This window comes from Notechis scutatus, chromosome 4 (genome assembly GCF_049901735.1).
Source record: "Notechis scutatus isolate UNSWTSFEM ecotype Mainland chromosome 4, rNotScu1.2, whole genome shotgun sequence".
Lineage (NCBI taxonomy): Eukaryota > Metazoa > Chordata > Lepidosauria > Squamata > Elapidae > Notechis > Notechis scutatus.
In genome coordinates this window covers 98,540,831-98,552,885 of record NC_142012.1, presented here as the reverse complement: position 1 = coordinate 98,552,885, position 12,055 = coordinate 98,540,831, and the positions used below count along the sequence as shown (strand labels likewise).

The 12,055-nt window shown below is 42.8% G+C and overlaps 1 protein-coding gene and 1 long non-coding RNA gene across 6 annotated transcripts in view; one reads left to right on the top strand and one right to left on the bottom strand.

The window, feature by feature from the left end:
* PCGF5 (polycomb group ring finger 5) overlaps positions 1-5,940 on the bottom strand; it is a 39,212-nt gene extending 33,272 nt beyond the window's left edge. For 2 of the 5 annotated variants that reach the window (XM_026670780.2, XM_026670784.2), the window contains exon 1: positions 5,122-5,453. The gene's annotated coding sequence lies outside the window, so the exon portion shown is untranslated. Of the gene's footprint in view, positions 1-5,121; positions 5,454-5,805 lie in introns of those variants that run through there. The other 3 variants (XM_026670785.2, XM_087964184.1, XM_026670782.2) reach the window with 2 other exon arrangements.
* On the top strand, positions 5,937-7,773 carry LOC148130838 (uncharacterized). The gene is made up of 3 exons (XR_015749355.1): positions 5,937-6,003; positions 6,077-6,165; positions 7,687-7,773. It is a non-coding gene; the product is annotated as an uncharacterized LOC148130838 (long non-coding RNA).
* Positions 7,774-12,055: the final 4,282 nt, after the last annotated feature.

Sequence of the window (12,055 nt, the reverse complement as noted above, 5' to 3'; positions counted from 1 at the left end):
ACAGATCTTCTGTGGATGTAGGCTGCCTCAAATCCTTCTGTCTCTTCATGTAATCCTGAACAGATTTTGTGATGTTATCAGGGTCTGTGGGGGCCAAACCATCATTTCCAGGACCTTCTTGTTATTCTTTACACTGAAGGTAGTTCTTAATAATGAATGAAGGCAAATATAGGTGTTTCATGATAATATTGCAGGATCCAATCAGGGTTGGTCACCAGGACCAGACCAGTCTTCTGAGTTTTTGGACTCATGATAGAGCCCATGCTCGAGAAAAGTTCAAGGAACTTCTCTTTAGCAGAGTGTGTCTTAATAACATTGGTATGTTTGGTGCCATTGTCCTGCTGCAGAATATATTTCGGGCCAATCACATGCCTCCCTGAAGGTATGGAGTGATGGATAAGTATCTGCCTGTATTTCTCAGCATTGAAGACATCACTGATCCTGATCAAATCTCCAACTCCATTTGCAGAAATGCAGCCCCAAACTTACAAGGAATCTCCATGCTTCATTGTTGCCTGCAGACACTCATTATTGTACTGCTCTCCAGACCTTGGATGAACAAACTGCTTCCTGCTACCAGTATAGCCAAGTATTTCAGATTTTGACCCATCAAATCCAGATCACCTGCTGTCATTTTTCTGCACATCAGTTCCTATGTTTTCATACATAGTTGAATCACTTAGCCTTGTTTCCACATCAAGAGGTATGGCTTTTTTGTTGCAATTCTTCCATGAAACCACTTCTGGGCAGACTTCTCTAGATAGTAGACGGGAATACTTGGGTCTTACTGGTTTCTGCCAGTTCTGTGCTGATGGAACTGCTGGACATCTTCCAATGTCAAAGAGATGTGTCTTTCATCATTAGATTTCCTTGACTGATCCCTGCATCTAGAGTCCTCAATGTTGCCTGTTTTTTTGTGCTTCTTCAAAGGAACTTGAACAACACACCTTGAAATCCCAGTCTTTGAAATCTTTGCCTGGGAGAGACCTTGCTGATGCTGTATGATTGACTACCTTGTGTCTTGTTCCAGTTTTGCCACGGTGTGTGACCTGTGATATGAAACAGTCTTCCACAACCTCACCCTAATAGCAGAGTTTGGATGTTCCTCAATCAGTTTTAAGTCTCCTAGGCAGCTGTTTCTGTTTATGATTGGTTTCAACTTACATATGAAACTAATTATCATTAGCACTTGCTTGGTATAATTGGCTAATCATACACCTGACTCTAATTCTACAAAATCCCTGACTTTGTACAAGTGTAAGAATTGATGCTGTTTTGAAGGAAAAGGGTGGCCAAACCAAATATTGATTTGATTTGGATTTCTCTTCATTTACTTTCCATTTTGTTAATTGATAAAAATAAACTATTAACACTTCTATTTCTGAAAGCATTTTAATTTGCAGCAATTTTGCACAACTGCCTAACACATTTGCACAGTTAACACTTTGCAAAGGCATGCCAGACACCTCATTAGAGAGTCCTTTCAGAGATAAAATAACAGACAGAAACAGACAACAAAAGTTCCAGGAGAAAGATCCCTGCAGGATTTATTCATACTGATTAGTGCTTTATTGTGCCCTGAAGAAAGTTCAGAGAACATAAAAGTTAATTTTCCTATTTTCATTAGAAACAAAATGTACCAACATCAGAAATATAAATTTATATTGTACTTGCAATATATTCTTGGGACAAAGTAACTTTTATTTGATTAAGTTGGCTTATCTCATCTACACTTCATTTTCTTTCATAATGAAACAGGGGATTCCCAAATAATCTTCTGTCCACATAATTTACAAGATCCAGACTTATTTGGTTCAAGCAAGCTATGATGTTATTCTCATATATCATAACAAATTCTTTCTGAAATATTCAATACAAATTCCTAAATTGTTGAACTTCACCAATATTTAGTGAAGTTATAAAATTATAAATTCATTATATAACTCCATATTAACTCAAAAAACCAAACCCCACCAAGTTTTGTAGCTCATATTTTCTAGGAACTATGGCATACCAAAATGCAATCTATAGCAAATTAAACTTAATACTTTACTAAAATTAGTGCTGACTTATCTATTTGTGACTAACTTTCCCCAGAAATCTCAGTGGGTCTTAACATGTGCATGTTTTTTAGACTATTTCCACACCAATTATTTATGCTGTTTTATAGTGGGCATCCAGCCAATGATTAGATAATGGTATAAAATACTATAAATCAATAGTGTGAAAATGGCTATACAGCTAAATTTAATTGAATTCAGGATGACTTCCTCCAATAGCACAATGTTTAGGATTGTAGTTATAACTTAAATGTAATTGGGATGAGTCCATCAACACAGCTGATGAGCTTTCTTCAGTCCATTAAACCATTCTGGTTTATTGCCAATGATTTCAACATTAAGGCTCCGAACAAAACAATAAATGAATAAAATGATTTTGTTTGTACAGTGAAGTACACTGCAGTCATGCATATCAAGAAAACATGTTTTAATACAACCTTAAATGATTGCATATCCTCTTACTATGAATGTTTCAAACCTTGAATATCTAAGCATAAAAACTGGCTATTCCATTATGTTCTGCTGTGGTCCATACTACTACTATTGTTTAGTATGGTGGCATCTCCATACTAAAATTGTTATTGTGAATCTCTTCTAAAAGAGCAGGACAACAGAACTTGATGAAGGGGCATTGGTGGCTGTTGCTTTGTATTTAAATTAAATGTACATTATATAACTTCAACAAGCTCAAATGCCACGTCTTAAAATTCACAACAAAGTTAACTTCTGTAAAGGAAACCAAAGGGAACGTCGTAATATGTTAGAGAAATAAAGGTACATTTCATCATTTTATATCTCTCTCCTTTTCCCTAAGGCACAAAAAAACACCCGATGTTCCTGAATAAAGATCAAAGCTTCTACTAATTGCAAACTACCCAGATGTCATCTTGACACAAGATACACCTCATTTAGTCATAAGATAATTTGACCAAACTCCTCTCTAGAACACTAAAAATCTCCACAGACCTTTCTCATCCTTGACATTCGTTTTTGAACTGTTACCATTCAGGGAGGCATTACAGGTGTCTTAAAATGAGAATAGATTGAGAAAGTTTCTTTTCCAAGGCAGTGATTGTCTTGAATCAAACAGTGCATTTGTGATTTAGTTCTATTATTATTATTATTTTAATTTTTAAATACTCTGTAGTGTGATTGTGATGTGGTGTTTGGGGCACTGTGCTGGAGTAGCTTTCAAATTTCATTGTATTCATGGAATGCAATGACAATAAATGTATTCTATTCTTTCTCTATTCTATTCTATTCTATTCTATTCTATTCTATTCTATTCTTCTATTCTATTCTATTCTATTCTATTCTATTCTATTCTACTCTATTCTTTCCCTATTCTATTCTATTCTTTCTCTATTCTATTCTATTCTATTCTTTCCCTATTCTACTCTACTCTACTCTACTCTACTCTACTCTACTCTACTCTACTCTCTATTCTATTCTATTCTATTCTATTCTATTCTATTCTATTCTATTCTATTCTATTCTTTCTCTATTCTATTCTAAACATGCCAAGACAAAATCCAAAAAACCAAAAGGACAGTTCGGCTCCCAATGAAACGTGTTGGAATGGACACCAAAAAAGTAGCTTTTTTTAAAGAAAAAAAGTTTGTTTCTCTTCTGCACTACGATGCTAAGCCTCTACTACTTCGATCCGAGATGGGAAAAGCTCATCTCTAAACTAAAGCATGCATGCTCGCGGGCGCGGGAAGCAGAAGTGAGTCACTCTTCCAGGGAACTGATGATTCATCCATTCAAGTCATCCTTTTGAGGCCGAATTAACAAGCAAAACACACGTGGGTTCTAATCCACAAATCCTTTTACCCACAATCGCCAGGATTCGATACGGCCCCTGAGTTCTTTTAACTCCACCCACGGCTCCCCGATATCGATTTGCCTCTTATTTTCCTCCATGACGAAAGCACCGGGTTTGGGCGGTGGGGGGGTGAGAGGAAAGGGGTAGAAAACCCACGTGCCCCCCCCCAAAAAAAAGACAGGTGGTAATACACCTGAGTCCGTAGGTGACGTTTGCACCCCGAACCTGGTTTTTTTTTTTTTTTTTTTAAATCCTCCCTTTGGACTCGGGCTGCACCTGCCAAGTCAGGTGCACGCACGATCGGCTGGTCAGTTTCACTTTTGGGGATTTTTGACTGCGCGTGTGCAGAGGTTTCCTCCTCCGGCTGAGCAGGGCCAGAAACATCGCAGCCGAGGGAGAGAGAGAGAGAGAGAGAGAGAGAGGGATCCGGGCTCTCTTCTCTCTCCGCCCCAGTCCCAACTTGCGCCGCTCCTCCTCTTGTTGACCACCTTACATAATGTAACCCCACGGGCTCCCAAGCAAACCAAAGAGTCAAGGAAGCCGCCTTCGGGACGGAGAGAGGAGCAGATGCTTCCCTCAGAGACCAGCCGCCCTTCGCTCTTTTTTTTTTTTTGGCGGGGGGGGAGAGAAAAAAACCACACACACACAAAAAACCCGACTGACGCCGACCGACGGGTGGCTTGCTGGGCTAGAAAAATCCGGAATGGAAGAAGCGACGCAACAACGCCAGGCCGCCCTCGGCCCCCACGGGGTGTACACACATATATGTGTGTGTGGGGGGGGTGTTGGCTTGGCCGCCCTCGGTTCCCCTTTACAGCCAAGGGTCTCTTCGGGTCTCCTAACCCCCCCTCCCCTCCCCTCGGGAAATGTCAGCCCGGCTGAGCCTATTTGGGAGTCACTCCGAATTAAGCGCGGGGAGGGGGGGCCGGTTGTGAGGAGAAGGAGGGGTGGGTGTGTGTGTGGAGGGGGCCAAATAAGGAAGAAGTTATTAACTCTCTTCGCCGGTCCTTGGGAAAGGCGGCTGACGAGCGGCAGTTCCCGGGTCAACAAGGCGCGAAGTGGCCGGAGCAGAGAGAGACGCTGCCTTCCCGCAACTTGTTCTGACGGGGTGGGGTGAGAGGAGTGAGTCGCTCCCCCTTCCCCTCTGCCCTTCGCCAGGCGCCCTTCTCTCTCTCTCTCTCTCTCCCTTCCCTCAACTTTCCTCCGGGAAGAGCCGGGGCAAGAAGGTTCCCTTACCTTGGATTTTCCCCTCCCCTCCCCGAAACGCCCCGAGAGCAGCCGCCGGACTCCTGTGGATGGTGCCGGGGGAGCGAAGAGGTGCTGCCGTTCAGCTGACAGGAGTTCCTGCCGGGGAGGGGATGGGGGGAGAAGGAGCGGAGCGAAGGAGGGAGGGAGGAAGAGGAGGAGGACGTCGCGAGCCTGAGAGGAGGAAGGCTCGCGCCGCGGAGTGGAGGGAGCGGTGCGCGAGGAGGAGAGCGGGGGGAGAGAGAGAGAGAGAGAGAGAGAGAGAGAAAGACGGAGGACTTTCCCAGAGCTTCTTGTTTACGCATTGCTGCCCTGCTCGGTGCAACGCACAATTCCATTCTCTGATTGGACACAAAACTGGGGCACAGCCTTTCGCTGCCCGCCCTCTCGTCTCGCACGGCCATGGTGCGGCCGTCGCTCGGAGCCCTCCCACCTCCCCCACTTCAGGGAAAGGGGGCTGCGGGCAACTTTGCCCCGCTGATGGGACTTCGGCTCCCCGAAGCTCCTTCTGCGCACCAAGCCGAGGAGCCAATGGCATCCAGAGGGGCCGCGAGCGAACGCAGCCCCGCGCAGGCGCGTCACCGCTGGTCCAAGCTCAACTCTCCCTCCCTCCCCCACCCACCGCCACTCCGCCCGCGAGACATTCACAACCCCCCCCCCCCCTTTTTTTTTTACCCTTCCTGGTCCAGCCGCGCACACGCTACCAGGACGCTGGAGCAAGGAGCATGTGCGTAGCCCCCGACGCATGCTCCCTAAAGCTCGATGAAGGCGCGGTGACGCTGCTTGATGCCCTCAGATGTCCTGCTCCCCCCTCCGGTGCCTTTAATAGCGGCGGAAGTTCTTCAGTTCGGCGGCTCCATAGAAAGGTGTTGGGTTCCTAAGAAGGGAAAAACTAGGACGGGACTCTATCGTTGTAGTCTTACCCATGGGAAAGTAGAGCTTTAAGGTCCCCGCAGAGCAGTGAAAGTACAGAGGACTCTAGAGAGTCAGCTCCAAGTACACCGATCAAAGTAGGAGTGTGTGGAGTTTAGGGAGGTAATGTCTGTTTTCGCGTCAGTGTTGGCTCTGGAGACTGCCCGGACTGGTCCCTGCAATTTTCTTGGCAAGATTTTGGAAGTGGCTTGCATTGCCTGCTGCTTCCTAGGGCTGAGAAGAACGTGACTACCTCAAGGTCACCCAGCTGCTTTTGTGCCTAAAGCGGGACTAGAACTTGAGATCTCCTGGTTTCTTAGCCGGATGCCTTAACCAGTACACCAAGGGTCTTCAAACTTGGCGAGTTTAAGACCTTGTGGACTTCAACTCCCAGAATTCCTGAGCCAACATGACTGGAGGAGGAATTCTGGGAGTTGAAGTCCACAAGTCTTTAAAGCTGTCAAGTTTGAAGACCCCTGCACTACACAAACTGCCTCTTCCCCCAGCACTAGACAGGAAGCTTATTGTGGAGGATTTTGTCACCGAGGTCTATCTGGAGAAATGCAGCCAGGGGCCAAAATTTGTGAGGTGGCATCCGTGTCTCTCTCTGTGTCCCTGAGATGGATCTTGCCCATCTCGGGGCATTTGATGAAAAATGGATCAGGAATTGAAAATTCATCCTTTATATAACTTGGTGCAATGGCTTGTGCTACCGTAGGTGCTAGGTTTGGGGTGGATGGGGAGGGGGGAGCATGGTTAAAGACTGGTCCTAAACCTGCCGGTTCTGATGATCTGCAGGAGAGATTCACTCCAGGCTGTGAAGTTCCTTTGAGACTGTTTAGCTCAATGTTGGCTGGATAATTCTGGGACTTGAAGTCCACAAGTCTTAACGTTGCCTGATAGACCTAAATCCATATATTGTCCTCACGACTCCCTCCCCCAAATGCTTCAGGGTAATCCTATTGATATAACGGATGGAGCCTTTAACTACTATTATGGTAGTAAATAAGGTGGATTTGGCCACAAGATAATATGTGACTGGCAGACTAGACCTAAGGATTTCAAGTGATAGAGAACCTCCCTGACTGGGAAAATTACCTTCCCCAAAGGGCTTTTTAATTACACAGCATATTCTATAAAACTGAAAGAAAATGGAATTTTTCACTACCTAAATATGAGCCCAAGATAAGCCAAGAGCCTATTCAAAGTGGTGGTAAGATTTGACCTCAAGGTTTTAACAAGAGCATTTTCCAGTAAAAATGCCTCCTTGTACAAAGCTCCTTAATGGCTTAGCTAGTCCTTATATTCCTGGATTGGTACAAGATTTAAATCTGTATTTTCAGTCATACAGTTTTGTGAATTCTTTCCCTTTATTTTTTCAAATAAAAGCAAATCCAGATTGAAACAACTGTCAGGGCACATTTTTTCTCTCTGTAACTTGCCTATCATTTCCCCCACCCCACCTTTTCCCTTCCTTCAGTTGCTATTGCTCGGGTTGGAAAAGCATTTCTATTAAAAGACAAAGAATGGCATTCCTGCCTCCTCGTTTCTCCTTTGTTTTCCATTGCTGCTTGGAAATGTACAATTATTTGTTTACCAAATACTGCTCTTTATCTTTTGATAAATAATACTTTTATCCCACAGACTGCCATCAAGCAATCAATCAACAGTCTGTTCAAAGACATTTCAACCATCAACAGTCTATTTCATCATTCAATACAACTACCTACCGAACAGACATTATACACTTCTGGCTAATCCTGATTTTTAGCAAAATTATTTTCATCTGCTTTTTTTTCTTATACGTTGCTGGTCTCAACTCAACTTTCTCCAACCATTTGCCATTCAGATGGCTTGGGAATACAACTCTTTTTGGATCTGACATACTCTCTAGGGGTGGGATTCAATTTTTTTGACAACCGGTTCTGTGGCTAGGTGGGCATGACTAGGTGGGTGTGTCCATGTGATTGGGTGGGCGTGGCTTCTTTTTCTTTTCTTTTCTTTCCTTTTTTTTTTTTTTGCAGCATACCACCCCCCATTTATTTTGAGTCCTGGGCTTCAGGAAATCCTCCTGGGGGGGCGATTTTGCTCCCAGAAAGCTTCCCTGGGGCCCAGGAAGGCAAAAAAAAATGGAGCCGGGGGGGGTGGGCTACACAGTATCCCCTGCTCTCCCTGCTCCCCTTTTATCCTCCTGGGCCTCAGGGAAGCCTCCTGGGCAAAGCAACTAGACAGCGAGGGGGATCCTGGCACAGTTGATCATTGGAACAGCTAATCATCGGGAGGGGGAAAAAAGAAATGCAGTCAGAATGCAGTCAGCGATGTCACGCATGTGCAATAAGGACTGACTGGGCGGGGAAGGGCAGGCGGGGAGGGGTGAGGCTAGCCAGGGGCAAATTTGCCGGTTCTCCAAACTGCTCAGAATTATAACAACCGGTTCTGCAGAACGGGTCCAAACTGGTAGAATCCCACCCCTGCTCCAACCCATAACGCGAGCCCCCATGCTCCTTAGCAACCTATAATATAATGAATAATAACACCAGCAGCAGGAGCAACAAAGAACTGAGCCCTATGCAAAGTTATTAAAGCTCATCCCTATAAGAAATCCTTTGCTCTTCAAATTCCTGAGCCACTTATTAGTAAAAAGGTTTCGGCTTACTACTGCAAAAGTTTTGGCTAGAAAAACGAACAAACGGAATTGCAAGAAAGAATGGCATTGCAACACTTTAAAGACTAGACCACAACCCACCAATTTCTTCATAAATGGCAGATGTCACAGGTCTTTGAAGCCAATATGAAATAATGAGGATATTCATTATTTCTCAACTTCCTCTCACAGACTTTGTGAATGAAAGCTACTCATGGTCATTTAAAAAAAAAAAACAATCTGGCAGCATCAATTAAAAACCACATCTTGTGTTTTGTTTTTGTTTTAAATTGCAGTATTTTCATTGCTGCAGTAATTTAATAAAACTCTGTGGCTGCCTTGATTTTTGACAGATTTTGTTAATAACTGATATCTAGGCAATTAGTTCTATTTATGCATAAATCAATTGCACTAAAATTCATGAATTATTTATTACAATATTTTCTAATGAATTCCATGTATTTGTCTTGTGTTATACATGTACTGTAATTCTGTTTCCTCTTTTTGTTGTTATATTTCCAGATCTGATTGTATGAATTTGTTAATGTGTTTCTATGTTGTAATTTTTAGTAAAGCACTTCAATGCTTTTGCACATTAAAAAAAAAAACAAACACATCTCCAAATGGAATAACTTTAGTAAGTCACAGAGATATCTTCACCTTCCTTCTTCTTTCTACATTCTTGCATGCTGCTTCCTGTTCTTATCTTTATCTCATGCTCCTGCATTCTACTTCCTGGTTCCCCCACCCCCCACCCCCCACCCCGCTAAATGTTATTTTATTTTATCTGCATGATTGAAACTGCATCTACCTATTTTTCAAAGTCTCAAAGTCATGGGATTTTTGGAATACATTTAAGACAAAATGATAAAAACATTTCACCATGTTACGTAGGTCAGAACTTTGGCAGAACTCACAGGAAAACAAATGTAACACTGATTGGGTTATGTCCTATTCTTTTCCACCAATCCAAGGACGTATACTTAAAACTCTACCCTCCACTGCAAAAATAGAAGTATTTGACTGAGCTAAAAGCTAGTTGTTTGGCTCAGCGTCATCTTCTCAGCTTTCATGGCTGGTTCTGACTTGGGTTGAATTCTATTAATAGCAAATGTTGCTGTTCAACCAGCAATTGAATTCTATTAGTAGCAAACAAAAGTACAGGTAGTCCTTCACCGATGACTACAATTGAGCCCAACATTTCTGTTACTAAGTGAGACATCTGTTAAATGAAGTTTGCCCCCATTTTATGACTTTTCTTGCCACATTTGTGAAGTCAATCATTGCAGTTGTTAATTTAGTCCAGGGGTCGACAGCCTTAAGCATTCAAAGAGCCACAAAGGTCCTAACTCGTCCCCCCCCCATTCAATTTTGGAGCCCACCGGAAGTCCGGTTCCCCTACCATAGAGTCTCCTCCTAGCATGGCATTCATTTTCTGTCCTAACTGAAAGCCCTTTCAATTACGGAGACAACCAGCAGAGTGATGAAAGAGCCACATGCGGCTCCAGAGCCGTGGGTTGCTGACCCCTGATTTAGTCACAGGGTTGTGAAGTGAATCTGGCTTCCCCCTTGACTTTGCTTGTCAGAAGGTCGCAAAAAGGGATCACATGACCCTGGGACACTGCAACTTTCATAAATATGAGTTGGTTGCCTGAATTTTGATCACGTGACCATGGGAATGCTGCAATGGTCATAAGTGTGGTAAACAGTTGTAAGTCACTTTTTTTAGTGCTGGTTTAACTTCAAATGGTCACTAAACAAATTGTTGTAAGTCGAGGACTACCTGTATCTGTGGCTGGGGTTGTATATCATGCTAATATTAGCCCAAGTTTGTGACTTAGCATGTTGGGTGAACCATCCAAATGAGATGTCTTTAAGAAAGAATGCTTAAATAAGCCATAGTTAATCACCAGGCATACTGTAGATCCAATCAGTGGTGGGACTAAAATTTTTTTTTTTACTACCGCTTCTTGGGTGTGGCTTGGTGGGTGTGGCAGGAGAAGGATACTGTAAAATCTCCATTCCCTCCTGACTCCTGGGGGAAGGTTACTGCAAAATCTCCATTCTCTTCCCACCCCACTAACCTGCTTTCCAGCTCCATTCTCCTGTGCAGGGCAACAGAAGAAGACCCAGCCGATCAGCTGGGACTTGGGAGGCAGAGAATAGATGGGGGCGGGGCCAGTCAGAGGTGGTATTGGCCAGTTCTCTGAACTACTCAAAATTTCCGCTACCGCTTCTCCAGTACTGGTCAGAACCTGCTGAATACCACCTCTGGATCCAATCTATTTATAACCTTGCTGTCTTGCTCTGTCAAACTCTGCAGGAGGGCTGCTCCTAAGCAGGGGTGAAGAATCAAGGGTTATATAGAGATGGTTGCATTAAGACTCTTAGGATCTCTCACCTTAGAATATCATAGGGCAGGAGGTAATTATTAAGAGGTGTTTTCCAGAAAATTGGAGTTATAATTTCCATAATTCTTTGCTAATGGCCAAGATGGCTGAAGCTGATTGTGCTGAAACCTGAACAATCTGGATAGTCCCATATTGCTTGGTCCCCTCTTAAATTATTCAACTAAACCAAGGAAGATGGATTCACAAGGTAAAATCAACATTTATGCCAAGTCATAATAGTTGTGCATGAAATTATCACCACAGAAATATAAATATAATAAATGACATGATTATATTTAATAAATGACAAATATTGATAAATGACATGCCACCACAGTAATAGTTGGATAATAACATAAATTACTGATGTGGAAATGCTCTTTGTGATTCTGGGGAAGGAACTGGACCCTGATAAAGATGTCAATCTCTCCATTGCCTTCAGAAGTCTTCAACGATAACCCCATACACATATTTAAACACAACATGTGAAAAGTCTGAAAAACTGGAGCATGATTTTCAAAAAATGGATCATGGTTTTGCTAGAATAGGGAATTCATGATTGGGGTAGAAATCCAAGAACTTTCCAAGTAACTGTGATAAATTGGAGATGTTATTAGATACTGCATTTAGGAAGAAGCAAAATATTTAAGTAATCTGATTATTTTCCTGGATTATTCTGGTGTTCATTAAGAAATAGGGAGAAGTGAACCTAACAAAAAAGATCCCACTACCAGGAGATACTGCTATCATTGCTAATAAAAAGGGGAGAGAGAAGAAGAGAGGGAAGAAGGAAAGGAAAAGAAGTTACAAAGGACAGAAACAAGATATAGAGAAACAGGGCCTATTTAGAGATAATGGGTGAAAATTTAACTGAAAAAGGGATTCTGTAAAGGTACATAAGATTGTATTGTTATATTAGTAATAGAAATAATTTTAGAAAATTTGAAACAATGTATGATTAAAATGAGGGATAAAATAG